The sequence below is a fragment of the Ambystoma mexicanum genome, chromosome 1q (assembly GCF_040938575.1).
Source record: "Ambystoma mexicanum isolate Mex_15411 chromosome 1q, UKY_AmexF1_1, whole genome shotgun sequence".
Classification (NCBI taxonomy): Eukaryota; Metazoa; Chordata; class Amphibia; order Caudata; family Ambystomatidae; genus Ambystoma; species Ambystoma mexicanum.
In genome coordinates, this window is record NC_090922.1 from 236949619 (window position 1) to 236957343 (window position 7725).

Sequence of the window (7725 nt, forward strand, 5' to 3'; positions counted from 1 at the left end):
TATTCCTCCCCTCCTCTTCCTTTCTGCTGCCATGAGTGGCACCTTTTCCCCTTCTCCAGGGTACCTCTGAACTCCCCCTCCCTCTGGTAAACATACTGCTGCTTTTGCCGCTCCGTCAGCCATTTCGTTCCCCATTGATATCCGGTCTTGTTTTCCTGTGTGTGTGGCACATTTTACTATTGCCACCTCTTCTGGAACATTTAGGGCCTCAATTATTTTAGTAGTTCTGCATGTTGTACGAGAGACCGTCACTTCTTTTGAATCCCCTCCTTTCCCACCGTGCCAGTCCTGAATGCATAGTTGACGTGACATAAGCAGGGTCAGAAAAGATGTTTGCTGCATGCCCTCCATAATTGTTAGTGCTCTTATCAGTTAGTCGCTGCTGAGAAGCTATTACATATTCCCTGTTTACGCAGCACACTACTGCTGCACCAGTATGTCTCCATCCTGTCTCTGGGTCAATACTTGATGACCTCTCAATATAGACAATGTCTGCTCCTGCTATTTCACCTGTACATTCCCTTCCTTCCATCCGGTCCATGTGCACTGCACAATCATGTATGGAATACCCTTCCTGTATTGGTTCTGCTAGGTATATTGCTGGGATTACACTTTGGCACCTTACCACCTGTATGGCTGGTTTGGTTAATATATCCTCGTATCCCGATACTCTTTGGGTAGTTAGTGTACTTTTTGATTTCTCAGGAATAGTGAATGAGTGTTTCACGTACAATACTATGGGACATCCCATGGTAATCGTTGATGCCTTCTCAAACGCAAACGCTGCAACCACAAGCGATTTTTTGCAAGGGAAGTGTCCTTGCATTACTTGGTCTAGGCTTCCACTGTAGTAAGCTACTGGTTGATGTCCCTGAGGCTTCTTTTGTGTGAGGACAACTGCCATCACTGAGCCATCTGAATGTGAGAACAAATAGAATTTTTCACTATAATTTTGGCTAGCGTCTTAGTTCTGTTAATGTTAAACGATATTTGGATCGCGCACTATCAAGACACCCAAGTGGTCCCCTGGCAGAACTGAAAGAAAAGGGGGTAGGTTAGGGCGTGTTAGTAGGACAAAGTTTGGATAGGAGCAAGGGAGCTCTGATGTACTCTTGGCAGCTTCAGTTTGGTCAACACCGTTCACTGAACTTTAAGGCATGGTATACGGTCCAAGTCTGTCATGTGCTGTTGTGGGAGGGTCTGTTTGGTGTGTTTGTTGTTGCGGTGTGGTGATGTGCATGTGGGTTGCTGCAGTTTAAGAGGTGCGGTTGGGTTTAGTTACAGTGTGAAGAGGGTTGAGGGATTTTTAGAAGTTTTTGTACAGTTGGTTAGTACCCTTGTTCTGTGAAATGCACCCTCCTCTTGTGCGTCTTTCGGGATTTAGACATGGTTGTCTTCCGATCAGTGATCTAATTTTTGCAAAATATGGTGGTCTCTTATCTCTCTGACATTATGTTAAGTTAGCTAGTCTTTGCATTTCAATTTTCCTTTTGGCCAGCCCCTACATTCCAGTTTGTTGTTGATGCAAACTAGTCCTCTCTGATTAATCTACTTGCAACCTATGCCTGTAGCCAACGCCCTGTCTAAGTGAGTTTGGTTGGTGGTTGTGCCTTTGTGTTGGGGTGGTTTGCCATTGTTCGGCCCCAATAGGGATGTTGCGCATGGTCAGTTCCACCTAGCATTGTCCCTCTTATTCTTGTTGGAGTTTCCCTTAGTCGGTTCTAGGTGTTGTCTGTGCCATCATGGATTCGGTCAGCCTATCCTTTTGTATTTGCTGATTGTTTCAGTTGTTTCTGTCTGGTTCAGAGGTGTTGAAAGATCTGTGAAACTTTCATTCATTTCAGATGTCCATTTTATGTCCCTCTTCTCTTTTTGTGCTTTCTTAAGGCCCTGCAGCAGGGGTTTAGTAACTGTGGCATAATCAAATACCCATGCTCTGCAATAATTACATAGAGCTAGAAACTTCTACATTTCTTTCACAGTCCGTGGGTGGCTGGTGGGATAAATGAGCTGTGTCCTTTCGGGTGTTACTCTGCATCCTTCAATGGATATTATTTGCCCAAGGTGCACAAACTCTTATAGGCAATATTGTAATTTTGCCTTTTCCACCTTGTACCCCTTCTCTGCAGGTAGTGACAAAATATGTACCGAGTCTCTTCTACACTCTTCTTCTATTTCACAGCATATTAGCAGATTGTGAACATATTGAATCACAGTGCTTGATGGTTGCACATTGCATATATCCATTTGTATCATCCTGTTGAAAATACTGGGTGATTTGCAGTACCACTGGGGCAAACGTGTTTGAATCTAGTTCTGGGACACATGAAGACAGTCAGATTTCTCAAGTCTGGGTGCCAGGGTAAAGAAAAGAAGGCATTTTACAAGTAAATGACTGAAGTACTTTGCCTTCGCTGGGATATTGCACAATATGGTGGCGGGGCTTGGAACTTAAAGGAAATTCTGCTTCTACCACTCCTGGATGAAACGCCAAACGCCATGACCTTCCCTTGGATTTCTTTACAGGATAGATCGCTGTTTTACAGGTTGATGTCTGATTTATGTGTTGCTGCCATAATGCGCACTAAGTGGATAATATACCTTTATCTGTTTCTCTGGTCAATGGGTATTTTTTTCCTGGGGAAACCGGGCCACTTGTTTGTTTTATTTTTACTGGCCCAATGCCCTTCCGTACCCCCACATCGTGAGGTCCCTTGGTCCACAGCTCATGCGGCACCTTTTTGAGCTCTCCCTGTGTGACAATTTTTCCTCTTCACTAATTGTGTCAGAATGGGCACCATTTCCAATGTCTGCTCTGGGCAAGGTATCTGTACCTGGAACACCATCTCCCCTTCCTCGTTCTCATCAGCGAACAATTGTTCATGCGATAATCCTGTAATTGTCAAGGTGGTGTCAACGCACAGCACTGTCCGTCACTCCACGTCGTCATTGTCTGTTCTACACAGAATCACCATGTCTTTGCATATTACTGCTTCTTCCAGCTCTAACACCATTGTTTTCCCCTTTAAGTCATCTTTTTGGCAGTGTGGTACGAATAGGAACCCTGAATACAGTCAGAACATCTTCCCCTCTGTTCCCGGAATCCATCCTAGCAGAACTTCAACCCAGGAAGGAACATGCTGTGGTATAGTGGCTGTGCTCGCAAGGTGCTTTGCGCGTGAACTGCCAAGAGAAGAGCTGCTACCCGGGCATATTAAATGCTGGGCATGGCACACACTAACCATTTCTCTTTGAATATGGTTGCATTCAGTTTGCTGGGCAGGTCTCTTCAACAAGATATTTATGGGTGTCTCTTTGGACAGTAAGGGAGTTACAAGGTGTTGTGTCCCTATGGAAACTCTTTTGTTACTGGAATCATGACCACCGCCCCAGAAAAGCCCTGCGTATACATCACTTTGTTAGATAACGGGAATCCCCCACTCTCTGATGCAGGATTTGGTTGCTCCTGTATCTATGAGAAACGAGAACTCTTGGTCCTATTTTCACTGCTACCTCGGGTTCCTTTTCGGGGTCATCAGTTACTGCTAGTACAGGACACGCTCTGGCTTTCTGTGGGCCCACCTATTGCTGTGTGTTATTCAGCAGGAAGGGAAAAAGTTTCCCGCCAGCATGCTGAACCCTGAGCAATGGGGCACCACGTTTTGCCCTAGCACTACTGTGGTTCCGCTTGCTACTGCAGATGGCTCAACCATCACTGTGACCGTTACCGCGCTGTCGGTTGTCCTTCCTTGGGGCTGCACTAATTCCTGCTGTGCTGACTAGATCTGCCCTAGAGGACACTGCATCTGCTGCCACTGGAGCCCCTGCTGTTGCGCTACCTGGATTGTCTGTCTGTGCCTGTTGCATAAATGGACAGCCCTGTATTCTGTTCCTCGATATTCCTCTCTTCCCCATTGTGAAAACCCTCTTCCTATAGATAAGTATCACCCCTCCATGTAATTCTACTGTGGTGTGTACCCATTGTGGTCCATCCTGCAGCTGCATGTACTCTCCTTGTTGTGTTTGTCTTGCGGGAAACCCTCCCTGTGGTGCATGCACCATGGCAGCGGCGTCTGGCACTAACAGTGCTCCTTCCCTGGTGTACATGGCAAGTTTCATTTTGTACCAATTTGTTTTCTGCCTTTGCTGCATACTCTGCTGTCTGCCCCTCACTTTCCTGCTTCCTCTTAGAGTAATGTACTATTGTTGCTTGTATTTCAGGCTAGCCCTTAATGTAATGTTTTATTTATATAGCGCCTTAATCCAAAGCGTTTTATAGAGCACATATTTACATACAATATCACCCAACCGAAATTGGTACTCATTTATCGACCCAGAAGGATGAAAGGCTGAGTTGGCCTTATTGGGATTCAAACCTTGCTCCTGCAGATCACGGTCAGATCGCAGCAGCAGCGAGCGCTCAGGAATCCTGTACTTCCGTTAGCAGTCCTTTTACTAGTATGTGATAGAACAACGGTATGCATTTGTCCCAGGACCTTTGCGTCTCGAGTCCATACATTCTTAACTCACTTTATATATTCAGCCGGGTGGTCACCTTTTATTTTGTAAGCCATTACTGTCCCTAGGTCATAACTGTCTGGACGGAACAAGTTACTTACCTGTAACTGTTCTCCAGCATGGGTCTGGCATGGATTCACATGCTCATGAATATTCCCCGTCGTCAGGCCGGGAATCCTCGGTATAGAAAAAAATCAGTATCAGTTTCGTTTCTAATCTGTCTTTCTTAGTAACCAATCACTGGTCTCTGGGTCATACTGCCCCAAGCCAATGACTGCACCGCCTCCGGCAGCCATCCTCAGATTTGGTAGCACGTAAAGTGGCAGTATGACCAAGTGAAGAGCCGCAGAGGGGTAGGCGGGAGGGTTCGCATGTGAATCCATGCCAGACCCATGCTGGAGAACAACAGTTACAGGTAAGTAACTAGTTCCTTCTCCAGCATGGGGTCTGGCATGGATTAAAAATCTCATGAATATAAGAATACATAGCAGTACACACATGCACAACCTTGGGAGGTGGCAACAGGCTCAACATTAAGCAATAAAACAACTCAACATTAAGCATCTTTTACCTCCTCACCAGGCTCACCTTCGGCGAACAGGTTGCGCAGCAGTGCTTGGCCGACCCTGGACTCCTCCCTGGAGTCCCGATCGACGCAGTAGAATGTTGTGAAGGTGTGCGTCGACCTCCACGTCGCAGCCCTGCAGATGTCCAGCAGTGGCACACCAGACAGGAATGCCGTTGTAGCAGCGATCGCTCTGGTCGAATGGGCTCTCGGACGGCCGGGAAGCGGTCGGTTTGCCAACCGGTGACAGTGCATGATACAGCCGGAGAGCCATCTGGAAATGGAAGCCTTCGAGAGAGCCTTCCCTTGATTCACAGGTCCAAAGTTCACAAAAAGCTGTGACGTCTTCCGAAAACTCTTCGTGCAGTCCACATAGAACGTCAGCGCTCTAGCTACATCCAGCGAGTGCAAAGTCCTCTCGGCCGGCGACCAAGGCGACTGGAAGAAAACTGGTAACACCAAGGGCTCGTTGAGGTGGAAGTCCGCCGGAACCTTGGGCATGAATGAGGGATGCATCCTGAGCACCACCCTCGTGTCGTGAAAAGTCAAGTGTGGAGGCTTGCAAGATAGGGCCTGAATCTCTCCCACACGCCGTGCGGGGGTGATGGCCACAAGAAAAGCTGTTTTCCACGATAGGAACTTCAACGGTGCCGTATGCATAGGCTCGAACGGGGTCCCCATGAGCCTAGTCAGCACCACATTGAGCTCCCACGCCAGGGCTGGGGCCTTCACCGGCGGGAACGAGCAGAATAGTCCCTTCATAAATTCCTTCACCAGGCGATGAGACCACAAGGACACCCGTCTTGGTGTATCTGAAGATGGCAGCCAGATGTATCTTGATTAAGGCGTGAGCTAGTCCAGCCTTGGCCAACGACAGTAGGTATGGCAGTACTTGAGGGGCTGTAATCTGTAGAGGGTTAATCTTCTGTGCCGACACCAGACAGAGATCCTCTTCCATTTGTGTCCGTAGCACTTGAGGACACCCTGGCCTTTGCAAAAACCTCTCTGCAGTCGGCCGTATATCGTATCCCCCAAACTCTAGTGCTGCAGGAGCCAGGCCTGCAAGTTCAGCGACTTCGGGTCATGATGAAGAATGGCGCCTCCTTCTCTTGAGAGAAGATCCGCGCCCATGGGCAGTTTGACTGGTGGGGATGCCGATAAGTCCAGACGGTCAGGGAACCAGATCTGTCTCTGCCACACTGGTGCGACGAGGATCATCCTGCACCGGGACTTCTTGAGCTGGTTGACGAGCCTGAGTAGTAGTGGCAACTACGGGGAAGCCAAGAGGAACAGGTTGTCCCAGGGGGAACGAGAAAGCATTGCCCATGCTCCTCGGTTGGGGGAACCTGCTGGCAAACCTCTGGCAGTTGGAGTTCGTCACCGTCGCGAAGAGGTCGACCTGTTGTCTGCCTCACAGCCTGAAGAGTCGATCCACTTGATCCTGGTGTAACTCCCACTCATAGCACGAGTGCAGCTCCCTGCTGAGTGAATCAGCAATGGTGTTCTTTATCACTGCCAGATGAAGGTACCAGAAACATCCACTAGTCAACAGCCCAGTGCCACAGATCCTGGATTCCTTGGACAGGGCTGGGGATCTGGTTCCACCCTGCTTCCTGATGTAGAACATCGTGGTGGTGTTGTCGGTGAAGATCCTCACCACCTTGCCCTTGAGGGACGGAAGAAAGGACCTGAGGGCTCAAAACACTGCGCGGAGCTCCAGAATGTTGATATGAAGCGGTTTTTCCTGCTGGAGCCAAAGGCCTCTCGCGTGGAGAGTTCCGGTATGCGCTCCCCACCCTTCCAGGGAGGCATCCGTCGTCACCGTTACCTGGGGAGCTGGGGTCTGAAAGTCTGCGCCCGCCGTCAGATGAGTGCGGGTGCCCCACCACCGGATTGCTCGTCGGAAGGTCTCGTTGAGCGGTATCCTGTCCTCGAAGCTGCCCGTCGCCTGGATCCAGCATGCGTCGAGGAACTCTTGCTGTGGACGCATTTGAAGTCTGCATAGGCGTACCAGATAGATGCAGGAGGACATCATCCCGAGAAGGGATTTGATGGATCTTACCCTGGCTACGTCCGTGGCTAGCAGGCGTTGCACCTTGCCCAGGATGGCTTTCGTCCTTTCCTCGGACGGCGAGGCCAGCCGTGCCACTGTGTCGAGCTTGGCTCCCAGAAACAGGGCAACCTGCGAAGGGACCAGGTGGGATTTGGGGAAGATGGAGAACCCCAGGTCCGTGAGTAGCTGGACGGTCTTCGCTGTGTGTTCTACGGCGAGCTCCATTGTCCTTGCTCGGATGAGCCAGTCGTCCAGGTAGGGAAAGACGTGGATCCCTTGCAGGCGTAGCCACACCGCCACCGGTGCTAGGCACTTGGTGAATACCCTGGGTGCCGACTTTAATCCGAACGGGAGTGCCTTGAACTGGTAGTGCCGTCCTTGGACCACGAACCTGAGGAACTTCCAGTGTTTTTTTAGAATGGGGATGTGGAAGTAGGCATCCTCCAAGTCCAACGACGACAGGAAATCGTCCTCCTCCAGCTGTCCCAGCACGTGCTGCAGGGTGACCATCTGGAAATTCTGAGCCTTGATGTACTTGTTCAGTCGCCGCAGGTCCAGGATGGGACGCCAACCTACTGTCTTCTTTACG